Below are 25644 nucleotides of genomic sequence, written 5' to 3' on the forward strand. Positions count from 1 at the left end.
GGGGAGGAAGGAGGAAACAGGTCGGTTAGCCCAAGACAGATCCCCGACGCTCCGGGTGGTGAAAGGGGAAGGGAAGGTGTGTCTCACCCACGCCCGCCTCGGGCTCGGGATCTCCCGACCGCAGGGGGAACTAGCGCGCATTTCCCCAACTACTGCTTGCGTCACGGGTGAGCGCGGCTCAGCCCCGCCCACCTTCTCCGCCCATTGAGCAGTAGGCGCTAGGACCCCACGACCATCAAGCCGGCGCTGCTCCGCCCCCTCGGGCTGGGCCTGGCTCCCGATTGGCCCTTGTGGCCCGCGATCCCCGCCCCTGCCCCTCCGTCACTGCCAAGATGGCACCGGTCGCAGCGGCGGCGGCCGCGGCGGCTGGAGCCAGAGAAGGAGGCGGAGGCAGCAGCGGCTGCGAGGGGAGGGGGAGTCCCGTCTGACTGAGACGGCAGGCCTGGGCGGGCGGGGGTGCCGCGCAGGGCGGAGCGCCGGGCTGGGGATGAGCTAAGCGGGTTCAGAGCGCCGCGGCATCCAGCCCCTCGTGTCCCGCCGCCGTCGGGAGGGGACAGTGCACCACTCTCCAAGCTCGACCCGTTGCTCGCGCTGGAGCCAGCGGTGAGGTGAGTGCGGGGGTAGCGGCACGGACAGCAGCTGCATGTGGAGCTGTCACGGCCCGGAGCGTTGACAGCGGTGGTCTCGAGAGCGGGGTCGCCCGGGCTCGGAGAGGTGGCACGGATGGCCGCGACCTCCGCCCGGGGGCGTTTCAGAGCCGGGCCGTCCTCCGCGGGCTAGGTCCGCTCTGGGATGGCACGGCGGTGCTGAGAGTAGCGCCCGCACCTCTGTGTCGGACGCATGGGGGGCTCTGGTGTTTTCATTCCAGATTTTCTATTCCGGGCTGGCTTGGGGCTCCGGTTGTTGGGAGGTGGGGGTGGGGTGGGGGCGGGGGCGTTGAGAGGGGAGGTCCTGGAGCTCGGATTTTTGACAAGCCCGTTACGTAAGACGGAGGTGGCCTTCCGGAATCCCACCTGCTCGATATTTTAAACGGGCAGTAGCGGGAGCCTGGCGGGCCCCCAGAGGCCCGATTTTCTCCTAGGGGTCTGCTTAGGTAACCCCGGCCAGCGTGGGCCGGGCTAGCGTTCAAGTTGGTCACTTGCTTTTTTTTTTTTTTTCGTCTTTTTTTGGGGGGGGAGGGGGTAAGCGTTCCTGGTCGCCACCATTCCCTTTGAAGTTTATCGCTTTCGGGGGGGGGGGGAGCTTGTGACCTAAAACTGGGTCGCAGCGACAGCTTTTCATTATCGTGCTTTTAAATGACAGATGTGCTGGAAGATTTTTGTTATTGTTCCAGAGTGCTTTTAATTCAAACGTATGGTTACGCCTGGAGCCTTAGAGAAGGGTTTTTGTCTTACAGGACAGTTATTTGTTGTTTGCAACAGCAGGACAGGCATCAGTCAACAGGCATGTATTTATTTGAGGAGAAAACGCGTGTCAGCTAGCTAGAGACTCGTGAGGACAGAAATTGTATTGCTCCCTGAATATGTTATTCTTTAAAATGCATTATACGTTAATGAAAATAATAGCCCAAGTGTAAAAGAAACAATTTTACAAGATTGTAAGCTGTTGTTTGTTGTATATAGTCACTATTTTCTGCTTGCTCTAGTCTACCTCTTCTCGTCTTGGGGGAAGGAGGCAGAGACACCTGTAAACAGCGTAGCCCAGGTTACACTAATCTATTGTAGTACACTTGAGATTATTGTAAAAAGTAGTCTCTGGGGGACCCAAGGTTAGGTAATAAGTGAGGACTCTTGGGCAAGTTATTCAGTTTATGTTTAAAGCAGATAGTTCTGGGATTCAGCTTTTGAAAACTTAAGTATACAGAATTTCTAAGCTATTTGAACCCTGGTTGAACTTATAATGAAACAAAAGATTGTGTGTGGCTTCTTTTATGGGAACTTTGTTTTGTTTGGGCCAGAATTAGACATTTTGGGCAACGGTTACTTCATTTTCACAATTTCCCTTTGAATTGCACCTCTTAATAGGAGTCCACAATAGCATATACCCTCCTCCTCCTCATCATTATATATACTATATGTTACATAATTTTCTTTTTCTGAATGAGTAAACATAGACTTACTTCATTGTGGAATTTTTAAAGAATGTACTTTTTAGGAAAATTAATTGATCTTGACACCAGCCCAATTGAACTAAATATGAGTAAATTTTGGCCTGAGTTTTAAATCTATGTACACAAATTTGCACTTTTGAAAATTGGTGAAGCGATATAAATTTTTTGTTTGTGCAAGAGAGCCAGAAAGCTGATGCTGATTTGTTCTGAACTTTTCCACATGAATTACCACTGGCTTAAATAGTTATTGATTCTTAAGCTCCTGGAACTGTTGGCCTATTTATGGTAACTTGAATAATATTTGGAATAATTGGGAAGCTATGAGAGGGAATAGGGTATATGACATTTATTAACTTGTTCAAAAATAATAAAAATCATGGCAGAATTGTAAAAGAAAACTTTTCTTTGTCGTTGAGTGATATTATTTACACTATCTTTTTGTTTGCAGATTTTTTCTAAGCCATCCACTTACTATGGAAACCTGGATTTAAGAACTGATACAGATAGAGATGTATATTACAAATCTTATATTATTCCTATTTAAGTTGATGGCTCATTATTCCAAGTGGAAAACAACAGGGGCTGTAGCAAGAAAATTGACTTGTTATTTTCATCCTCTCTGATGTCAGAGACTTATCTTGGGACTTTCCTCTTGCTTACTAGATGTGAAAGATGAAATGACTTAAGAAAAGTTGATAAAAACTTCTTACTTGTTTAATACCCTAGATTATTGATCATTGCTCAGTAGAACTTGTGACTTGGGGGAAGTGAAGCACTCCACATTTTATTACCGTACATCATAGTTATCACTTTGAATTCTAAAACAGTGGTGTAGAACTTTACACTAAACAGGATTAATTTACATAGTTTATTACTATAATGGTGAAAAATTTACAGTAGTCAAAATACCATATAATAGAGGAATAGTGAAACTAACGATAATCCATGCAGTTATTAAAAGTCACGTTTTTGGAAATATTTACTGGCATGAGAAAGTACAATATAATGTTGAGAAAAAAAATCAGAACATAAAGAATATGCTTTGTTATTATTTATAACATATCACATACAAATGGCAAAATCATTGGCAGGAAATAAATATTTTAATAAAATATTAAAAGATGTCTGGATGATGGGATTGTAGGTGATTTTTATTTTAGTGTTTATACTTTTTTCTGTCTTCTGAATAGTATTACTCTGATAGTCATAAAAGTGACATTCAAATATTTTCAAGGGTCATAGGAGAAAATCCTAAAAATCCCACAAAGCCACTGCTCCAATAGACTATCTTATGATTCATTATTAGAAAGATAACTCAAAACATGGTGCTTACGCAGTACACAGTAATGGAAGGAGCTAATAATTTAGGTGAAGGCACATGGTTACCAGCACCAACTTGGTAGTGGTTTTACAGATGTAGATGCTTATATTAATGCACATTGTTACTGTCCAACCTCTTTTCTGTGTGGATCTTACACCCAAACTACTTTATATTGACAGTGCCACCTATTGATGGACTGCTTGACTCCATCGTTTCCTCTGTACCTCATCAGTCAGTAGGCAGCGGGTTTTGAATGTTTATGAGGTGCCAGGTATTTTGCTAGTCACTGAGGATACACAGGTGAATGAAGCATGATTTCTGTCCTCAAACTCTGGTTGAGAACCCCTTCTTTTCTTGGGCCGCCAGTGCATACTGTGTACTCTGCTTTCCCAGTATCTTTTTCCTGGTGGTCATACCCTCTTTTAACTTTCTTTATGGGAAAATATATTTTGAGTTCCAAACAACCAATTTAGGAATAAATTTTTGGAGCATTATTTGATTGTGTGCTGGGGAATTTTACATTCAGAAGGGCCACATGTATGTTCATCTGTGGCTATTACTGTTAATTTTAAAGTGTATGACAATTTCTCAGTACCTCCTTGCTTCCTTCTTTTAAAAAGCATAAGCAAGTAAAGACCAACAGAGAGAAGAGACAAACTATCAAGGGAAAAGTTTGGGGGGTGGGGCGCCTGGGTGGCTCAGTCAGTTAAGCGGCCAACTTCAGATCAGGTCATGATCTCACAGTTTGTGGGTTCAAACCCTGCATCGGGCTCTGTGCTGACAGCTCAGAGCCTGGAGCCTGCTTCAGATTCTGTGTCTTCCTCTCTCTATGTCCCTCCCCTGCTCATGCTCTCTCTCAAAAAAATAAAATAAACATAAAAAAAATAAAAAAGGTGGAGAGATATCAGGGGAGTTTTCCTACTGGTGTTATACTTTATTTTCACTGAGAATAGTCAGTCGTCAAAATGTATAGTAAGATATACTGTTTCTGGTATGCTTTTAGTATCTCTTTGGATCCTTATAAAAATGGATTTTCCATATACATACATACGTTAACTCACAGTTTAGCTGTTTTCCTTTCCAAATAAAAGCTGAAATAGGGAGATTGGAAATTTCTTAAATTTCTTTTTATTTTTCCTGTAATATTTTGTAGATGAGACATAATTATTTTTGAAAAGCTTTAAAAATGTAGAAAATTACCCAAAAGAGTGGTAAGCACACATATACTCACCATAAAAAGTGTTAACATTTTTTCATTTTTGCTTCAGATATATAGACATAGGTATAGACCTATATATGTATGTGTATATTTAAGTTTATATATATATATGAGTATAAATATATATACATATATATACTCATGTATATGAGTATATATACATAAATATATATATAAGTATATATAGAAGTATATTTAATAATATATACATAAATATATATATAAGTATATGTATTTGTGTGTGTATAGTGTGTATATATATATATATATATATATATATATATTTACGTTTATTTATTTTGAGAGAGAGAGATTGAGAATGTGAGTAAGCAGGGGAGGGGCAGAAAGGGAGAGAGAGAATCCCAAGCAGGAGCCTCACTGACAGTGCAGAGCCCAACTTGGGGCTCAAACTCATGAACCATGAGATCATGATCTGAACTGAAATCAGGAGTTGGACACTTAACCCACTGAGCCAACCAGGCGCCCCCAGATATAATTTTAATATAAAAGATTTATGTATATCACAGTTATCACACTGAATACTAACATAGCAGGTAGAACTTTATACTGTACTCGAACACTGCTGATCAAGTTAAAGTCCTTTTGTTCTCCCCAGTTTCATCCTTCCGGCCTCTCTCTTCATAATCCCTCCCAGAGGCAATTGTTATAATAAATTTGATGTGTATCCTTCCATTTTAAAATGCCTTTTCATAAACTCCATATGTGAACAGTACCTGGCATTGTTTTCAGTGCTTTTGAAGAGCTGTGGGCATTGGAGCCATACTCCCTTGATTTAAATCTTGACTGCTATTTAATAGTTTTGTGACCTTAGGCAAATTTTAAAATCTTTGCATGCCTCCAATGTCCTCATCTATCAAATAGGGATAATGGATCCACCTATCTCACAAGGTTGTTTTAGAAAGCAACTTTCTAAAGCAACTTCTTTAGAAAGAAAGTAACTTAAGCAGCTGTTAATGTGATTTTATTGTGGTATACATATTTTGAAACTTGCTTTTTTAATTTTTACCCCCCTCCCCCATCCTTGTCAGCCCTCTAGGTCTAGCTCACTTATGTTGACTGGTGTAGTGTTCCGTTAAATAAATATACTGCAATTTATCATTTGCCAAATCTAATTTAATATTTAGATTGTTTTTTATTTTTTATGCATTGTAACAGTGCCTCATGAACATCCTTCTATCTTCTGAAGCACATACCAGTTTCTCCACGTCATATACCTAATTGTCAAATTGCTGGGTCTTAGGATAGAAGCCTCTTTCCCTGTATAGGATATTTATGGGATATTGACGAGTAATTTCTGTTCCTTCATATCCTTACCAACATTTAATGTTGTCAAACTTTTGATTTTTTCCCATCTAATTCATGTGAAATCGCATTTCATTTTCTGTTTTTATTTTTTTTCATCTTTCTTATGCATGAGCATTTTTAGTTACCTCTTAAGTGATTTGCCTATACCTGTCCTTTACACATTTTCTATTGGGTTGTATTTTTTTTCCTTTTTTTTAATGATTTGTAGGAGGTTTTTTGGTTTGTTTGTTTTTAAATATATTTAAGATAGTTACAAATGTTAGTGAAGTTTGTTTGTTGGTAAAGTTTGTTTTTATTTGTTTTTTGAAGTTTCTAGATTTTTTGAACAGTGACCATTAAGGACCCAGGTTTTTGTAAATTTTATACTGTAGTATATTATTAGTGAATTTTCCAATGTATTTTCTTACAGTATGTAGCTACATTTTTCTCCTTCTGAAAGTATGGGAAATGTTTCAGTAATGTACTGTGAGTATATTTTGCCTAAAACTATTTAAACTTTTAGGACCTCAAAAACCAGGTGGAATCTTTACTAATATTAGTATGACAATTTTTCTTTAATCCAAAATATGAGTCCTGCTTAGAGGAGAGTTTTCTGCTCCTAAAGTGCATACCAACTAAAAATGTACACAAATTACATGACTGTAGTTACATGTCCAATATTAGAAACTATTCATCAATATTGAGATTGTTTTGCACAGTATTAACTGTATTTCTCTTGCTGTCCAACCTAGTATACATGACTTACAGGACTAAAATCAGTCTGGTTAAGAGAATAGCTTCCCTATTATTACTGTTATTTTAAATAAACTTAATTTTAGAGTAGTTTTATATTTACAGAAAAGTTTCAGGGAGTTACCATGTACCCTGCACCCAGTTTCCCCTGTTGTTAATATCTGACATTTCTGTGTTACCTTTGTTACAACCAAGCAACCAACATTGGGACATTACTATTAACTGAAGTCCATATGTTACTCCAATTCATTAGTTTTTACCTAATGTCTTTTCTGGGTTCCAGAATACCACAGTACATTTATTTGTTCCATTTCCTTTGGCTCCTGTGGGCTGTAACAGCTTCTCAAATTTTCCATGTTTTTGATGACCTTGACAGGTTTGAGGAGTTTGGGTCAGATATTTTGTAGAGAGTACCCCAGTTTGGGTTTGTCTGATATTTTTCTCAGTGTTAGCCTGAGGTATAGGTTTGGGGGAGGACGACCACAGAGGTAAAAATGCCATCCTAATTACATCATCTGAAGGGTACATACTTAGCAGTGTTATTTTAATTTTTTTATTTTTAAAAAATGTTTATTTTGAGATACAGAACGTGCTCACACGAGTTGGGGGGAGGGTGCAGAGAGAGAGAGAGAGAGAGAGAGAATCCCAAGCAGCCTCCGCTTGATGCCAGGGCTCATTCTCACAACCTAGAGGTCAGGACCTAAGCCTGTATCAGGAGTCTTGGATGCTCAACCGCCTGAGCCACCCTGGTGTCCCTGCGCTGATATTTTTAGCCTCAATTACCTGGTTGAGGCAGTGTTGCCAAGTGTCTCTACTGTAAACTTTTCCCATACTCTACTTTTTGGAAACAAGTCATTTGTGGAAACCATACTCAGTGTGTGGAGAATTGAGTTCCAACTCCTTGAAGGGGAAATATCTGCAAAATTATTTGGAATTCTTTGTAAGGGAGGTTTTTCTCTTTTCCCCCATTATTTTTTATTCAATCCGTATGTAGTGCTGAATATTCATTTTATAACTTTGGGTTATGAACCTCTACCATTTTATGTTATTGCTTAAGTTGTTCTGCCTCTTTCAGGTTAGTTCCTGTGACCAGTAAGACATATTGGTCTTATTCTTATTCATATTCTTATTCTTATTATTATTATTAGCACTTCTTTACTTTCTGGCACTAGAAACAATATGCCCCAAACTCATCTTGTGTATTCCCTGCCTCAGTCCCCCAGTCAACTATTTCTCCAAGGATCCCTGGTTACTTCTATTAGAGAATGATATTAGAAACCAAGATCTGGTTTCTGGGTGTGCTCATTGCTGCAGGGATATCATTGCTTTTAGGCTTTCTCAGTGCACAGACCTAGGAAGTATATGTATGCATATTAATGCACATATACAAACATACAACTCTTTTTTTTTTTTTTTAATCCATCTGAAGCTAAACATGAGTTTATACTGTTACCTTTGACTCTACTTCAGTGCCTTCTGGTTCATCCTACCTGTACACTCTTGCTTAGCTATAACCTCTCTCTCCAAAAGTAAGAAACCGGACTCTCACCGTTTGCCATCTATTTACTTATTTGGTCAGTCCTGTCATACATGTACAACAGAAACAACTGTACCAACTAGAGCAGATTTTTTAGAGTTTTTATTTATTTTGAGAGAGGGAGAGAGCATGTGTGTGTCTGAGTATGGGAGGGCAGAGAGAGAGAGGGAGAAGAGAGGTGTCCCCCCCCCCCCAAGTAGAGCAGTTTTATGTACAGTTCTTTTGTCTCTACTCTTAGAGTTTCTAGTGAAAACACTGTTTTTCATAGTTACTGAGGTCAGAACTTTGCAGAACCTTTTTTCCCCCATCTTCCATATTTTAATTTTACTTTTTATAAATTAGTCTAAATTATACAGTAATTACATCTTATCAAAAATTTACCAAAGCTCAGGGGCATCTGGGTGGCTCAGTCAGTTAAATGTCCCGCTTCGGTTCACGTCATGATCTCACAGTTTGTGCTTAACTGACTGAGCCACCCAGGCACTCCTATCTCACAGTTTGTGAATTCAAGTCCCACATAGGGCTGTCTGCTGTCAGAGAAGAGCCCACTTTGGATCCTCTGTCCCCCTCTCTCCCTCCCCCTCCCCTGCTTGTGTTCTCACTCGAAAATAAACATTTTTAAAAATTTATCAAAATTTAAAAAGTCAACAAAACTTCCCTTGCTTAATTATAGACCCTTAGTTTTGTATGGCTTCCCTCCCCCGCTACTTTTGGGGCCAAAAAAAAAAAAAATCTCTGAAAGTAATATTTCTTGAGGTTTAGTCAGAACAGTACTCCTTCATTTGGTTATTAGTTGACATCTTTATGATTTGGACTGAGAGTTTTTATAGCTTCAAATATTTTTAATAGCACATGTTGAGATGTGCCATTAAGTGAAGTGAAGCTTTGGAGATGATTGCAAGCAAACAATTATATAATTGAGTGCTCAGAATGTACCTGTATTCTTACAGTAATTTTATGCGGATTAACTCATTTAATTCCCTCAAGAAGTCTATGAGGTAAGTACTTTATTATTTTGCCTCTTTTAAAGATGAGGAAGACACCCAGAGATGAAGCAGTTTGTCCAATGTCACATGGCTAGTTGATGGCGGAGCCAGAATGTGAGTGCAGCCAGGCTGACCACGGGGCCTGCATTCTCCATCACTTTGCTGTATTACCTCCAATTAAACAAGAGAGGTGGAAAGAAGGATAAGAGTTATGAAGGAAGTCAACCAGGATGAGAGGAGAGAATGACTGAAAGAGGGTACTTCCTCCGGAAGTCCTTTCTCAGGAGATGATATTGACAGATGAGAGAGTCAGTTATGTGACGAGCTGAGGAAAGAGGGATCCTTGTGGGACAGCATCAGGTGCAAAGCCTTGCAGTACAAAGGAGTTTGGGATGAGAATAGAAAGGCACGCAGGGTGGCTAAGTGTAGTGAGCAAGTGCAAAAAATAATAATAATAAACCTGTAGTGCTTATTATATGTGAGGCTCCATGCAGTAAGTCATTTAGGAATCCAAATAACCCATTATCTCAATTTTATAGATGAGGAAATTGACAGAGTACTCTGCGTTGGCTGAAATTACCTTTTTCTCCCACTTTTTGTTTATCCACTGCAGTCTACTTTCTACTTCTTCATATTATTAAACTTGCTCTTGCTGAAGTAAACAATAATACTTTGGGCCCTTTTCTCATGAAACTCCACCCCTTGACTTCCACCATGCTGCCCTCTTCTGCTTATCTTGCTTATCCCATAAGAAGCGGTGTTCTTGGGGTTGGCTCATTGCGCTTCTCAGCCTTCACATTTTCCTTGGTAGGTCACAGTTACCTCTGTGGATTCAGTTACCATATATCTACCAATTACTTGCCAAGCTGTTTTCCCAGCATTAGCATCTTTCCAAAGCATCAGATATCTTATCTAACTCCTTACTTATCTTCACCTCAAACTTCACTTGTCCAAACTGAATTTACCTGCCTAAAATTTTGCTTTGATCTGTTGTCTTCCAAAGACATCATAATCTGCTGTTGACTTCATCATCCAACTAACTTAGGAGTCATTCAGGATTCCTCCCCCTCTTTCTCTCTCATTCCCATCCATTCATTTTCTGAATTCTATTGGCTTTATCTCCTAAATACATTTCTTTTTTCTTTTTTTTTTTTTTTTTTTTCAACGTTTATTCATTTTTGGGACAGAGAGAGACAGAGCATGAACGGGGGAGGGGCAGAGAGAGAGGGAGACACAGAACCGGAAGCAGGCTCCAGGCTCTGAGCCATCAGCCCAGAGCCCGACGCGGGGCTCGAACTCACTGACCGCGAGATCGTGACCTGGCTGAAGTCGGACGCCTAACCAACTGCTCCACCCAGGCGCCCCATCCTAAATACATTTCTGAATCAGTCCCTTCCCTAGCATCCCTGTTTTAACCTCTGCCTTATTAGGATCTACTTCCTTACTTTTGCACTGGTTTTCCTGTCTTCAGTTTCATCTCCCTGAGATTCAACTTATCAGAATTGCCAGATGGGTGTGTCTAACATGCAGTTTGAAGATTCATCATTGACTCCCATTGTCAACTGGATAAAGTTGCACTCCTTACCATGTCATTAAGACTGACCATGGTTTGGCCTCTGACTGGTTCTCTAATCTTAACCTTTATAGTTTCTGCTTTTCATTTTCCACTCTAGCCATACAGAACTACTTGTTGAAGATTCCCTGAATGTACAGCTATTTCTCAATTGTTGACCATGGCTTACATAGTCTTTCTGCTTGGAATGACTTCATTTTCTCCTTCCCTTTTCCTTTTGCGTATCTAACTCTTTTGCGTCTTTTAAGACTCAGCCTAAGCATTCCTTCCTCCAGAAAGTCTTCTCAGACCCATACTCTTGACTGGATTATCAAGTCCCTCGTGAAATAATCTATTACTAACTGTGTTATATCTCAGGCACCTAGAAACAGTGCCTGGCACAGGGAAGTTACTCCATAAGATTTTTTTTTTCTTAAGTTTATTTATTTTTGAGACAGAGAGAGACAGAACATGAACGGGGGAGGGTTAGAGAGAGAGGGAGACACAGAATCGGAAGCAGGCTCCAGGCTCTGAGCCATCAGCCCAGAGCCCGACGCGGGGCTCGAACTCACGGACCGCGAGATTGTGACCTGAGCTGAAGTCGGACGCTTAACCGACTGAGCCACCTAGGCGCCCTCAAAAGCGTCCCTCCATAAGAGTTTTTTGAGAGATGCCCAGGCGTCCCTCCATAAGAGTTTTTTGAGAGAATGATTGTAGTATTGGAGAGGTAATATAAAGTAGTTGGTTCTGAACCCAGAATGTCAGGGATTGAAACCTGACCTTGCTCTTTGACTATCTGTGTTATCTCTCTGTACCTCCATTTCTTCCCTGATAAAATGGGAATAGTGAATTCTTCCTAAGATTATTGTGAAACTTAAATCTGTTAATTCAAGTAAGCGCTCAGAACAGTGTCTGGCTCTCAGTAAATATTCAGTAGATACTCTTTATAGCTCCTGTTGCTATATTTTAAAAAAATTTCTTAACGTTTATTTATATTTGAGAGAGAGAGAGAGTGTGCGCATGCACACTTAAGCAGGGGACGGGCAGAGAGAGAGGGAGACACAGAATCCGAAGCAGGCTTCAGGCTCTGAGCTGTCAGCACAGAGCTCTATGCGGGGCTGAAACTCCCAAGCTGTGAGCTCATGATCTGAGCCAAAGTTGAACACTTAACTGACTGAGCCACCCAGGAGCCCCAGGATGTTTAACTTATATATCTGTGTCCCCTCACCAACCTGGAATTAGCAAATGAATGAACAAAGCAACTAATTGTGGGTTTTTAAATGAAAGATAGATACATTACTAGCTTTTGAGACTGTCATGGCAAGTTGACCATTAGTCTTTATAGTAGCTCCAACATTTGGTGTTTTATTACAAATTTGAAATCGGCATTAATGAGGATTAGTATTTCTTAATTTTACTTAATTATTTAAATTTCACCACACTTAGGGGCGCCTGGGTGGCGCAGTCGGTTAAGCGTCCGACTTCGGCCAGGTCACGATCTCGTGGTCCGGGAGTTCGAGCCCCGCGTCGGGCTCTGGGCTGATGGCTCAGAGCCTGGAGCCTGTTTCCGATTCTGTGTCTCCCTCTCTCTCTGCCCCTCCCCCATTCATGCTCTGTCTCTCTCTGTCCCAAAAATAAATAAACGTTGAAAAAAAAAAAATTAAAAAAAAAAAATTTCACCACACTTAAAAACAAATTTTGAGTATACTTAACACACAACTTTACATTAGTTTTGAGTGTACAATAGTGATTTGACTTCTATATTATGCTTTGCTCACCTTAAGTGTAGCTACATGTGTCACCAAACAACACTATTACAATAGCATTGATTTTATTCACTGTGCTGTGCCTTTTATTCCCGTGACTTATTCATTCCATAATTGGAAGCCTGTATCTCCTTCTCCCCTTCACACATTTTGCCCATCCCCCACTCTCATGCCTTTGGCAAACACAAGTTTGTTCTCTGTATTTATAGGTCTGATTCTGCTTTTTGTTTATTTACTTATGTATTTATGTTTTCTTAGATTCCACTTACGAGTGAAATCATATGGTATTTGTTTTTCTCAGTCTGACTTATATCACTTAGCAAAATATCCTCTAGGTTTATCCATGTTGTCACGAATGGCAAAATCTCATCCTTTTTTATGGCTACATAATGTTTACACACACACACACACACACATCTTTCTTATCCATTCTTCTATAGATGGATACTTAAGTTTAGCACATTTTTCTTATTAATCACACTGTTTAAACTCTAGCAATGCCCTTTATTTACTCTTAGTATTCATATAGCCTGTACTGTAGCATTTAACCAGCCTTTCCTGTTAAGGATTAAGGTGTGTAAGATTGGGCTTTTTATTAATTTTGGAGATGAACTGAAGCATGTTGTAGACAAAGATTGAACAAGGGGGTACAATAGGGTAATTGGAAAACTTCTCAACTATGGGGTCAAACCTGCACAGTATCCCTTCGGTATTTGGTTTAAAATAAATTCATGGAATATGAAGTACTCATAATCAAATATAATTGCAACAAAAATTCTAGAAACAATAAAAATCATTAAAAATTATTGACACCTCTGCCGCCTTCTATTATAGTAAAGAATTGAGACTTGAGACTTGTTTGCTTTAAATCTTTTTTATGGCAATCACTGTTAAATTTTTCAGAACTTTTCTTTTTACCCTAAGTTTGTCTCTCATTTTTTTTTCCAAATGCCACAACTGTCTATATAATCTTGGTGAATTTGATAGAAGTACTGTTTGTTTTGTTTGTTCTTATCTCTGAACTTGCCGTTACATTTGTAGATTTTCCCAGTCTTGCTCAATTTTGATTATGTGAAACTAGTCAGTTTTTCTTTAAAAAGTTATGTTTTGAACTTAAGAATAGTACAAGGTACTGATATTCATTGTTCTCCACTATCCATTTGAAAATTATTACTGAAGAAACTAGTTGTGTGTTGTTTTTTTTAAAGTCTGATTTGCCAAAGAAAACTTTTTACTAATGAGCTAATATCAAAGAAACATGAAAAACCTAGTGTAACAGTCTTGTTTAAAAAGCCAATGCCAAAAAAAATAAATAAAAATAAATAAATAAATAAATAAATAAATAAATAAAATAAAAAGCCAATGCCATAATGGCAGTACTGTTGTGAAATGATTCCTTTTTTTTTTTTTTTTTAAAGGTTACTGTCATCTACCACTAAGTATTTTAGTTGAGGACTCTGAAGTAGTATGTTTTTTCAGAGAAATAGGTTTAGATGGATGGGGAAAACTACATAATGATATTTAGGCTTTATTACATAGGACTGGCTATGAGAAGATATAACTCATCTACTCTGTGGTCAAAATTGTAGTAAGCAGTATTATTTTTCTTTAAAAAAATTTTTGTTGGGGCGCCTGGGTGGCGCAATCGGTTAAGCGTCCGACTTCAGCCAGGTCACGATCTCGCGGTCCGTGAGTTCGAGCCCCGCGTCGGGCTCTGGGCGGATGGCTCAGAGCCTGGAGCCTGTTTCCGATTCTGTGTCTCCCTCTCTCTCTGCCCCTCCCCCGTTCATGCTCTGTCTCTCTCTGTCCCAAAAATAAATAAACGTTGGAAAAAAAAAATTAAAAAAAAAATTTTTTTGTTCTAATAGTCTCTAAAATATTCCCTGTCCCTTAATCTTTGTTGTTTTTTTCCTGTACTTTGAAATAGAATTTTATTCATACTGACTCACAACTGTGCTAAAATTGGATGTATAGGCTGCTGTTAGAACCTGTTATGGTTGGTGAATAGTTTTCATTTTCTTATGCTGAAGAATGCCTGAAGATACCAATGTAACAGCCATTTTTTAACAAGGCTTTTTCTTCCCTCCTATGATTAACTGACATTTTTATATTTCTAGTTGACCTCTTCTTTTTTGAGGTTTTTAAAATCAAATTTCTTTTGTTTGTAACAGAAACAAAGTTCAAACTACTGTACTTAAGAAAAAAAAAAAGAGGAATTAATGTTAATAGCAAGGATCCTGGGGATGTCACAGTGCCTTGAAGATGGAAGTACAGACAGGCTTCGCGAAGGGGAGGGGAACTGGGAGCCAGAAATTCCTCGGTAACTTAGGTAGCCATTTTCTCACCACCCTGGGGCAGCATGATCTCTCTGCCTCTGTCTACTTACCCGGTTCATTTTTCTCTATCTGCATTTTGCTTTTTACTACTGGGCATAGCTGAACAAGTCCTCCAACTCATAAAGTCACACATTCACTCATGGTTCTGTGACCCTATTCTAACCCTCTGGGAGACAATCCAGTCTGAGGCAAGTGTTTATGTCTAGTTGAGTCAGCTATGGCGGATGAAACCAAGGTTTCATAAAACATATCAGGCCCCATTTTTATGGTTGGGGAGGAGATGCAGGGAATATAACTCTTAGAAGGTAAGTATGTTAGTGTGAAGGTGGTGATTACAAAGGAATACTAAGTAATGTGAAATGAAATTGGCATTTTTTTGAAATAAAAAAGAGACCACTCACTCATTGGCTTTACATAGTAGTCAATATAACAAAACTATTTCATCCCCAATCCATAGGTGATTATTTTGAAAGCTGTAAAAATCTCTCCCTTTCTCAAATAAAAACCAAGGGAGCTGATTTTTTAGCTTCCGCGTACAGAATTTGAAGTTTGAGTCATGCTTTTTCATGAACACAAGTAACCTTATATTAATATCATTATGAATACATCATGTCCGTCTCTCTTCAACAAGAATTTGCTGACTGCCTGTTCTCTGCTAGAGACTGCTGAAACATATTTACAGAGATAGAGATGTAACATTGCCTACTTTCAAAGAATTCCTAATCTAGTTGCAAAGAAGCAGTTACAGTATTCATGTGATAATCATAATAGAGATATGTACAGGGTGCTTTTGAAGCATAAGAGGAGAGAATAACTCTCTTCTGGAGAAAAAGGTTAGGGAAGGCTTCAAAGAGCAGGTCTCAAATACTATGCAGAGGCTGGCCATTTTAACAGGGGCATTCTGGCAGAAAGAAATTAATTTGAGGGACGCCTGCATGGGTGGCTCAGTCGATTAAGCGTCCAGTTCTTGATCTCAGCTCTGGCCTTGATCTCAGGGTTGTGAGTTTAAGCCCTGCATTGGGCTCCATGCTGGGCATGAAGCCTACTTAAAAAATAATAATAACTTAACAAAAAATTTTTTTTAAAGAAATAAATTTGTAAAGGTGGTGTGGAGTTTGATATGACTGAAGTGTATTTTTGCACCATTCAACTTATGAAACTGAAATGACTTATTTTTTCATATCCTTCACATGGTAGTGAATACTGCTTTCTTCAAAGGAGAATTATAGATTTTAGAATATTCAAATCACTTTGTTCTAAAACTTTGATGTCACTTTTGAGAATGACATGTCACGGATTCTTGCTTTCAGCTTGCTTTATCAAATTTTTCTTAGAGTGGTTTGGTTGGTTTGTTATTTTATTTTATGGTGATTTTTTTCCTGTTCAAGCATAGATGTCCATACAATAGATGGCTGAAAATGCTAGAGCTTATAAAACCAATGAAGATCATAGTTTTTATAAAAGTAAACAGTGAAAATAATATGTAAGCCTATAATATATAAATAGTATAAGCTTAATATAATTTTAAAAGGTAAATTTTTAAAAGCGACCCGTGTCAACACTGAAATTATATAACTTTAGAAGAGTGTGCACACACACACACACATACACATCAGTTTTTTCCTCCATCAGAATTGTACCTACCTTTAAGCAAAACTAGTGTAAGCAGTTGGCAGAATGCCCTGTGCTTCACTACTCTCATCTGTTGATTAATACCTTTACTTCTGTTTTCAATTCCTTTATCCACTCATTCATGATTCCTTCACCACCCCCATCACCGAGAAACAACCAAACAACCAAACCCTCCCCCAAAACCCCCCCAAAACCCCAGCACTCCCTAGTTGACTGTTCTGAGAAGTGACTGAGATAGGTGAGAACGATAGAGAAAAGGAAGGTACTTGTGGCCAGCTTTGTGGTGGGGGCAGTAGTGGTGGTGGTGGGTGTGGGTGTGTTTTAGGCATGAGGTTCATTTTCTTACAGCAAGCTCAATAACACGACTGTTGTTACCCAGGTCACAAATTATGACTTTCTGATCCCCTTCCACAAACCCTTTGGTCCGCCTCGTGTCATTTTTGTCCTTCAAATATGCTTTTGCTACTGTGTTGGAAGGAGGTGATGAGCAGAGAGATTATATGCCTTTTACTTGTTGCTCCTTTTGTTTGTAATGACCTTCCATCTCTCCTCTATTACCCTGGTCATATTTCAAGATTTAGATGACATCCCTTACTTTTCTGACTCCTCAAGCCTAAACGGTGTGTCCTTCTTGTGCTTTCTGTGATTATTCCTGTTATAGACTTACCATTTATTGTAATTGCCTGTTTACTTGCCTTCTCTATCAACTCCTGTAAAGCAGGGCCATATCATTTGTTTTGTGTTCCCAGTGCCTAGTACAGGGCATGGCACATGGAGCATTACCATTCTTGGTTGTAGACACCAGACATCAATTCTGGTTAGCTGAAGCAGAAGAAAAGTTATTTATTGAAAGGATATTAATTAGTTTACAGAAATGACTGGAAGGCTGGAGAACCAGTCTCTGGGAACAAATGGGAAAACAACCAACCACCCTCCAGGCTAGGCCATAATCATAGTCATGCCATAGAATCATCCTTTTCCTGTTTAAGACCGCATTGACTCCCCTGCAGGACACAGGATGCCATTGCTTGGACACTGCCACTGTGTGTTGTGTGTTACTGCCCTAAAAATGAATTTTAAACTGTCTTGGCAGCTATAAGCCTAGATTAAAATTCTGCATGAAAGCATCTAATTGACCAATCTGTGTACCTGGTCCCTAAATACGGAAGCAACTCTCTGGCCTTTTTGGCTTACATGGTTGATTCTAGGGCCCAACTTCCTTTCAAGACACACACAGTGGCAGATTTCTTTAAGCACTGAAAGGGAGTTCAGATGGTGGACAGTCAAAAGTAAAACTGACACATGTCCTTTTCAGTAAACATTCAATAAATATTTACTGGATGAATGAATGAGAGAATCAGAGTCATAATTTCTTATCTTTAAACATTTACATCATCAAGCATTGAAGTGATTATGGTACCACTTCTGTAATTCACAAGAAAATAAATTCCAAACCATAAAATAAGGAAAATATAAGCAAAATCAGCAAAGTGTTTTTTAAAATGATGCTGCATTGTTAAATTATTCAAAGAAAATTATTTGAATTAAATTTAAAGCATTTTTTGGTTCCCCTTTTTTGTAATACCCAAAGCACATACTTACTTGCTTATCTCATCATCTGACATTGGATAGAGCCTGGATTTGAACTTGTCAAACTGATTCCAGAGCACTTAACTCCTGTTTTTATAGTCTTTGTATAGTTTTCTTCAGCAATGACTTAATTAAGGCAAACACGACACCGAACTAATATTTAAAAAAAATTTTTTTTTTAGCGTTTATTCATTTTTGACAGACAGAGAGAGACAGAGCATGAGTGGGGAAGGGGCAGAGAGAGGAGGAGACACAGAATCCGAAGCAGGCTCCAGGCTCCGAGCTGTCAGCACAGAGCCCGACGCGGGGCTTGAACTCACGAACTGCGAGATCATGACCTGAGCCAAAGTCAGACGCTCAACCGACTGAGCCACCCAGGCGCCCCCAAACTAATATTTTAGCTCGGAGGAATATTTGTGCTGGTGGAAAAAAGTTTTTATTTCTAAGCCATCCAATATAAGGTCTTACTTGGGACACATTTTGGCATTATGTACCAAAGTTGAATATAACCATAGACTGTATTCTAGCAGTTTTATTTATAAGTATTTTTTAATGCATACACTTGTACATCAAAGACATATAGAATAATTTATACATGATTTTGTCATTATTTATAATGGCCTAACATTCGAAACAAAGCCAAGTGTCTGTTAACAATAGAATGGATAAGTAAAACTGTGTTATAGTCTCAAAATGAAAAACTATACAGAAATGAAAACGAACAAGCTACTGCTACGCATATGAATATGAGCATCTCAAACACATACTGTAGAATGAGAAAAGCTAGACCAAAAGAATATATTCTGTGTGAAACAGACAAGACTCATCTAGCCTTAAAAGTGGGGTAGTGGTTCTTTTTTGGGAAGATTGGAGGAGGACGGAGGGCTTCCTGTTACTGGTAATGTTCTATTTCTTCACCCGGGAGATCTTTTTTACACGTGGTATGTTCACTCTGTGAAAATTCATGGAGTTGTGCCCTTTCTATATGTATGTTATATTTGAAGAGCGAAGAACAAAAACCAGACATGTATATGGACTACTTTGGGAAGCATGGCTCTATGATCCTCCTAAAGTCATGAAGTTTTATCTGAATATGTCAATGTATTTTAGGGGAGAGAAGATCCTTAACACTACTCAGATTCTCAGAGGGGTCACGACTTTAAAAATGTTAAGACGCTACTTCACCAAAGCCTGAATATTCAGAAAAAGTATTGTTAAACACATAAGTTTGTTTTTACAGTGAGGTAAGCCCTTGCCTCTATAATCAGACTTTGTCTTTACATTCAATGTTCTCACACTTTCTCAAGGCTTTTGCTTTTTTTTATACTCATCCTCTTTTTCTCCTTCGTCTTCATTTTGTCTCCCTCTGGACAATTGCCGTTGGCATGACCCCCCTTAATTTCATTCATCTTTTTAAAAACAGACCTGCTGATTCCATGTCTTCTGCCAATTATCACTCTGCTTCCCAACTTCCCTTCGCATCAAAATGCCTACGAAAGGTTATGTGTACTTTCTCATCTCCTCTTTTCTCCTCAGCTCATTCCAGTTGGGCTTTCCATCTTACTTACACAGAACTGAAATGAGTCTTCTCAAGGTCACAGTGATTTGAGTTTTGTTGAAACCAGTGGTTAAGTCTCTCTCTTTGAGGGGAAGCAGGGTGAGAGCGCCTCAGGTATAGAGACTTGATTTAATCATTATTTCTCATTTCATGGTACGCTTTCATCATTGGCCTGTGCTTACGCGGGGGCCCTGCTTTCATTTTATCTTCTTATATGCTCCACCTTCATACTCAAATTCCCTTTCCCCTGTAGATATCCACTGTAATATATTTAGCATATCATCCTGAATTTAGTTTTGAAAACTACAGTGCTGTTTTGAATATATGTTTTTAATTTATATAAATGATATTTTGGTATATATTCCTTGCTGTTTCCTCTTATCTTCAGTAAATTAAAAAGAATTATTTGTGTGGCTGTGTACATCTATTTAATTGCTCCTCACTTCTTTTTTTTTTATTTTATTTTTTTTTTTTAAATTTTTTTTTTTTCAACGTTTATTTATTTTTGGGACAGAGAGAGACAGAGCATGAACGGGGGAGGGGCAGAGACAGAGGGAGACACAGAATCGGAAACAGGCTCCAGGCTCCGAGCCATCAGCCCAGAGCCCAACGCGGGGCTCGAACTCACGGACCGCGAGATCGTGACCTGGCTGAAGTCGGACGCTTAACCGACTGCGCCACCCAGGCGCCCCAATTGCTCCTCACTTCTACATGGCATTCAAATCATGGTATCTGCCACATTTTAAAATTATTCCTTTACTTATGGGCACCTCAATTTGTTTATTCATTGCTTCAACAAATATTGACCACACACTATTCTTCAGGCACTGTTCTAGATACGAGTTATAGAGCAGTGACTAAAACCAAAAAATTCCTAAAACCAAAAACTTCCTACCTTCATTGAACTTACAGGCTTGTGGAGTGACAATGAGATAATAAAATGAGTGAGTATATGTACGTGTTTGATAGTGAAAAGTAATAAGGTGAGAAAATCAGAACAGGGGAAGAGAATATGAGGTGTTGGATGTGGGAGGTTGTTGAAATTTCAAATAGGGTGGTCATGGAAAGCCTCACTGAGAGGGTGACCCAGCCTGAGGATGGGCTGGCTGGGCTGGCATCGGGGAAGGCTAGTCCAGACACAGAGAGCAGGTAGAAGAGCTCCTGAGACTGGAACATGCCTGATTTGTTCAAGGATCAGTAAGAACCCTGGCATGTTACCTGCAAGAGGGCTTTCTAAGAGTTTCTTTAGTATGCTAAATTTTTTTGTCTTTTACTATTATGTTAGGATTTATTCCCACCATTTTGTTTTGTATTTTCTGTTTACCCTAGTTTCTTTTCCTTTCTTCTTTCTCTGTTACTATTTTCTAAAGAAAAATAAAATTTTGGGTGGCAGTTTAAAAGTGATGTATTCTATTTTTGGGGCGCCTGGGTGGCGCAGTCGGTTAAGCGTCCGACTTCAGCCAGGTCACGATCTCGCGGTCTGTGAGTTCGAGCCCCGCGTCAGGCTCTGGGCTGATGGCTCAGAGCCTGGAGCCTGTTTCCAATTCTGTGTCTCCCTCTCTCTCTGCCCCTCCCCCGTTCATGCTCTGTCTCTCTCTCTGTCCCAAAAATAAATAAACGTTGAAAAAAAAAAATTAAAAAAAAAAAAGTGATGTATTCTATTTTTATTCTTCTGGCGGTCACCCTTGGATTCATATTTGTATTCATTCTTGTCTGTCAGTTTTTTAAGGCTTATTGATTATTGGTCATTATTTTAAGTACTTCCTCACCTCCATTTGTTTTTTGTTTTTTTTCTCACCTTCTGAAAGACCTGTTATTTCGACGTTGCCTCTAATTTTTCTAGCCTCCCCGTTTCGTAAAGGAAGGATTCAAAACTAATTCTTTAATTTTTTTCTTTAAAAATTTAATTTTTAGAGCAGTTAATTTTTAGAGCAGTTTTAAATTAACAGCAAATTTGAGCAGAAAGTACAAAGTTCCCATATACTCCTTCCCCCAACACAGACACAGCCTCCCCCACAATCAACATCCCACACCAGATTGGGACATTTGTTACAATCTCTGAACCTGTACTGACATATCATTATCACCCAAAGTCCAAAATTTACGTTAGGCTTCACTCTTTGTGTTGTACACTCTGTGGATTTTGACAAACATATAATGACATATATATGTAGTGACAGATATAGAATAGTTTTACTGCCCTAAAAATCCTCTGTGCTTAGCCTATTAACCCCTCCTCTCTAACCACTTGGCAACCCCCGATTTTTTACTATTTCCAAATTTTGCCTTTTCCAGAATGTCCTATAGTTGGAATCATATGGTATGTAGACTTTTCAGATTGATTTTTTTTTTCACTTAGTAATATGCATGTAAAGTTCTTCTGTGTCCTTTCAGTGGCTTGATAGCTCATTTCTTTTTAGAAGTAATATTCCATTGTTTGGTTGCACCACAGTTTACCTGTTCACCTACTGACAGATATCTTAGTTCCTTCCAAGTTGTCCCCCTCCCTTGTACTCACATAAAGCTGGTGTGAACATCCATGGACATGTTTTCAGCTCATATGAGTAAATGCCTAAAAGTGTGATTGTTGGATCATATGGTAAAAGTATGCCTAGTTTTGTAAGAAACGGCCAAACTGTCTTCCAAAGGGACTGTATGTACCATCTTGCATTCCCACCAGCAGTGAATGAGAGTTCCTGTTTCCCCACATCTTTGCCATCATTAGGTGTTGTCAGTGTCCTGGATTTTGGCTATTCTAATAGGGGTGCGGTGATATCTCATTGTTATTTTCTTTGAGTTTCTAAGACATATGATGTGGAATGTCTTTTCGTATGTTTACTTGTCTTCTGTATATCTTCTTTGGTAAGGTGTCTATTCAGGTCTTTTGCTCATTTTTTAATCAGGTGGTTCATTCTTATTGTTGAGTTTCGGGGATTCTTTATATATTTTGGACAACAGTCCTATATCAGATAGATCTTTTGCAAATACTTCTCCCCGTCTGTGGGTTGTCTTCTCATTCTCTTAAGCCTCCATATTTTAAAACTTTTGTAGTATATTTTTCCCATTTATTACGCCTTCCTAATGCCTCGTTTTGATCATCTACTTACCGATTTTATTTTTGACTGTATCCATTTTGTTATTTAACTTGTATATAAGAATTTCAGTTATTATATTTTTAACGCACAGTATCTATAGTTGGTTCTTCATTATTCGTTATTATTTTCCTAATATCCTACTTTAGTTTCCTGAATATGTTTGTTATGCTTATCTAAGAAATGTGTTTGGTCTGGACCATAAATTCTGTTTCCTCTGGGATAGGTTGTTCTGGTTTTGGCCTTTCCCCTCCCCCCTCCCCCCTTGTACTTGTGCAGTGTTTATTTTTTCTTTCCTGGAGTTCATACTACCTTCAGAATATCAGCTCCTGTGACTGATGATATGTATAGGCAACATTCCATGTTCAAATTGATCCCCTTCCTGGTGAATTTATAGAGTATAAGTGTGTGCATGTGTGAGAGAAGTGTGTTTGGGTCTAATGATGGAGTTTTACCAAAGAAATAGTTTAGTTTTGGCTATTAGATATACAGGTAGAGTTATCAAGTAGGCATTTTGGGTCTCAATGGCAAGTCATGGTTGGTGATAGAAATTTAAAAGTGGGGAGCAGTCAGTGGTACTAATACATTTTCATGGGAATAAGAAGAAGGGGAAAATCGTGGAGGTTGGTTTGATTACTGAAAATTTGTTAAGGGATTTTAAAGGAGAGAAGATACCCTTTGTCTAGGACTGGTTCTGGCCATCAGGATGTTTAGAAAGAACAATGTGTCATATAGCCTCACTAAGTTGATCTGCTTACCCTTGTCAATTCTGGGTCATTTTTTCCAGCTTCTCTGGAATAGTCTACATGGCATATGTATGCAGTTGACCCTTGAACACCAGTTTGAACTGTGCAGGTCTATTTATTGTAGTTTTTTAAAGTACAGCACTGTAAATGTATTTTCCCTTATGATTTTCTTAGGAACATTTTCTTTTCCCTAGCTTATCTTATTTTAAGAATACAGTATATAACACATATAACATACAAAATATGTGTTAATTGACTTTATGTTATTGGTAAGGCTTCTGGTCAACAGTAGGCTATTCGTAGTTAAGTTTTGGGGACTCAAAAGTTACATGCAGATTTTCAGCTGCATGGGGCACTGATACCCCTAATCCCTGCATTGTTCAAGGGTCAACTACAGTATCAAGAGATCTGGGATAAGGAATTTCAGGTCCTGCTCTGCTACTGATGGAGCAGTGCTATTTTGGGCAAGTCCTTTCTATACTTTAATTTCCTCTAACAAAATGATGAGGTTTAACCAAAAGATTTTTAAGGTCCTTTTAAATTCTGAGTCTTTAAAGACATACAGTTGTAGGGGCGCCTGGGTGCTCAGTCGGTTAAGCGGCTGACTTCAGCTCAGGTCGCGATCTCGCGGTCCGTGGGTTCGAGCCCCGCGTCGGGCTCTGGGCTGATGGCTCAGAGCCTGGAGCCTGTTTCCGATTCTGTGTCTCCCTCTCTCTCTGCCCCTCCCCCGTTCATGCTCTGTCTCTCTCTGTCTCAAAAATAAATAAAACGTTAAAAAAAAAATTAAAAAAGACACACACACAGTTGTAAATCCAAGCCAACAGATTGATTTTTTTTTTTTTTTTTAAATATTTTCTTGAGGGGCGTCTGGGTAGCTCAGTTGGTTAAGCGTCCAACCCCAGTTCTGGTCATGATCTTGCAGTTTGTGAGTTCGAGCCCCGTGTCGGGCTCTGAGCTGAGCCTGCTTCAGATTCTGTCTCCCTCTCTCTCTGCCCCTGCCCTGCTAGTGCTCTGTCTCTCTCTCTCTTAAAAATAAATAAACGTTAAAAAAAATTAAAATATTTTCTTGAGATGATTTCACCAAAATTGAATTAGTTGATAAGAGTATAATTAGTTTTAAGTTCTTGCTGGATTACTTTTCAGAAAAATTATTCTAATTCAGTGCCATTAATAATTTTTAAGTGTGTTTATTTCCCTCACAGCACTATCAGCACTGGATTTAATGTTTTTTATTCATATTTGTTAATTTACTGGATATGATGTAATACCTCAAGGTTTAATTTCTTTAATTATTTGCAAGGCTAACAGTTCTTCCATGTGTTTTAGTATTTGGGTTTCTTCGTGTATGAATTGTTTGTTATAGTCATTGATCATCTAGTAAGTCCTACAATTTAACAAATCATATTAATCATTGTTAATTAGAAGAATAACAGAATTCTCAAAGTTGTTTTTAAGTATTAATTCTCAGAAGTCCTCTTTAGGTGTTATTAACAAATAAATGTATTATTATAGTTTGTGAAGGAAAGTAAAAAAGGATTTTTAAAAAGGCGTTTAAATTTTTTTTTTTTTCAACGTTTATTTATTTTTGGGACAGAGAGAGACAGAGCATGAACAGGGGAGGGGCAGAGAGAGAGGGAGACACAGAATCGGAAACAGGCTGCAGGCTCTGAGCCATCAGCCCAGAGCCTGACGCTGGGCTCGAACTCACGGACCGCGAGATCGTGACCTGGCTGAAGTCGGACGCCTAACCGACTCCGCCACCCAGGCGCCCCGTAAAAAAAAGGCGTTTAAAGTATATTTATTATTATTTTTTTGAAGTATATTTATTTATTGAGAGAAAGAGATTGAGAGAATGAGCAGCGGAAATTGCAGAGAGAAGGGGAACAGAGGGTCCAAAGTGTGCTCCGTGCTGACAGCAGAGAGCCCGATGCGGGGCTCAAAATCATGAACCATGAGATCATGACCTGAGCCGAAGTCGGACACTTAACCAACTGAGCCACCCAGGTACCCTTAAAGTATATTTAAATAGGTGGTAAGATGAAATACGTCGAAATGCTCAACATTAATCAGATGACAAAACTGTAAATCTTACATGTCTACTTTTTAAGAAAAGTGATTATTTTGGGGGCACCTGGGTGGTT

At 39.0% G+C, this 25644-nt stretch overlaps 1 protein-coding gene across 6 annotated transcripts in view; it reads left to right on the forward strand.

The window, feature by feature from the left end:
- Nucleotides 1–297: 297 nt before the first annotated feature.
- Nucleotides 298–25644, forward strand: part of DENND4A (DENN domain containing 4A) — a 132407-nt gene continuing 107060 nt past the window's right edge. For 2 of the 6 annotated variants that reach the window (XM_045449386.1, XM_045449390.1), the window contains exon 1: nucleotides 298–608. The gene's annotated coding sequence lies outside the window, so the exon portion shown is untranslated. The remainder of the gene's footprint in view (nucleotides 609–25644) is intronic. The other 4 variants (XM_045449387.1, XM_045449391.1, XM_045449388.1 and 1 more) reach the window with 2 other exon arrangements.

The sequence above is a fragment of the Leopardus geoffroyi genome, chromosome B3 (assembly GCF_018350155.1).
Source record: "Leopardus geoffroyi isolate Oge1 chromosome B3, O.geoffroyi_Oge1_pat1.0, whole genome shotgun sequence".
Taxonomy (NCBI): domain Eukaryota; kingdom Metazoa; phylum Chordata; class Mammalia; order Carnivora; family Felidae; genus Leopardus; species Leopardus geoffroyi.